We start from the raw sequence: 1504 nt of genomic DNA on the forward strand, positions 1-1504 counted from the left end.
CAAACCGCTGGGTTAGAAACCATGATGGCCTTTCTAGCACGGAGTGGAGAGCTGCGCTGAAAATGGCATGTAACGTTGCACCTATAAGAGCTGTACCAGGAAGGTCCCTTGATGGTAACCGCTGCAGAAGATGTAGTGAGACTGAAACATTACCTCACGTCTTGGGTTCCTGTGCCTTCGGCGAAGCTCTTCGAAACACTAGACGTCACAACATCAGGTCTTCCATAGCACAGGCGCTCCGCGGGAAAGGATATCAAGTGCATGAGGAAGTCCATGGCATCGGAGTAAATGGCAGCACGAGAAGGATTGATATGATCGCAATCAAAGGGAAGAAAGGATATATATTAGACCCCACAGTAAGATTCGAAACACACTCCAACCAACCAGACGAAGTGGACCAAGAAAAGTAGTCTATCTACCTGCCTACAGTGACGTATTATAAGAACAAATACGAACTGGACGACATAGAAGTTGAGGAGTCTCATGATCGGCGCGAGAGGGACAGTCCCTAAGAAGACGACAGAACTGGTGAAGACCTTTAAGATCAGTACCAAGTAGTTCATCGACTGGGGGCTGAAAGCGCTCAGGGGTTCTCTTTTGATAATCAGACACCACCTATACTCGCCAGACTGAGAGTCGTCAGATTGAGACATAATTTACTTATTTTATTCATCATCATCATCATCATCTGTTTACCTTCCAGGGTCGGCTTTTCCCTCGGACACAGCGAGGGATCCCACCTCTACCGCCTCAAGGGCAATGTCCTGGTACTTATTTAAATTTTGAACGAAATTGTTTGTGTATTCTTTGTCTTTGGCAGCCTCCAAGTGGAGGAAGATTTTGAAAACAAAAGAACAAAAAAATTACAGCAGGCAGACAGAAACTAGTAGTACCTCGAAATTAAAATTTCATGTCCCACCGAGATTTGAACTCGGATCGCTGGATTCAGAGTCCAGAGTGCTAACCATTACACCATGGGACCCAACACTCATGGACGTTCCTAATAACGGCTTATCAGTGTCCAGATAATGTATGGATCGAAAGCATCCGAGAATTAAGAAACTAGTATGCCTATTAGTTGAATTCTTTCTTCTCTACCCAATTACATAGGGTCGGCACTAAATGTGGATAAAGTCCAGTTTTATTTATGTGAAGGGATGTATTCATTATTGTCTCACACCTCAGGACACTGCCCTTGAGACTGTAGAGGTGGGATCCCTCGCTGAGACCGAGGGGAAAAAACCAACCCTGGAGGGTAAACAGATTAAGAAAGTAAGAAAGACCTCACTACCTGCGTTATTCCTACTAGACGCCAGTGGCGGCTCGTGGCAGTAAAGTATGGTGAAGAGCTATCTGCTTACCCTCAAGGGTTGGCTTTTCCCTCGGACTCAGCGAGGGATTCCACCTCTACCGCCTCAAGGACAGTGCCCTGGAGCTTCAGACTCTGGGTCGGGGGATACAACTGGGGAGGATGACCAGTACCTCGCCCAGGCGTCCTCACCTG

General features: G+C 46.8%; 1 non-coding gene across 1 annotated transcript; it reads right to left on the reverse strand.

The window, feature by feature from the left end:
• Positions 1-910: 910 nt before the first annotated feature.
• Positions 911-982, reverse strand: TRNAQ-CUG (transfer RNA glutamine (anticodon CUG)). Its single transcript has one exon. It is a non-coding gene; the product is annotated as a tRNA-Gln (tRNA).
• Positions 983-1504: the final 522 nt, after the last annotated feature.

Source organism: Anabrus simplex, chromosome 1, assembly GCF_040414725.1.
Source record: "Anabrus simplex isolate iqAnaSimp1 chromosome 1, ASM4041472v1, whole genome shotgun sequence".
Lineage (NCBI taxonomy): Eukaryota > Metazoa > Arthropoda > Insecta > Orthoptera > Tettigoniidae > Anabrus > Anabrus simplex.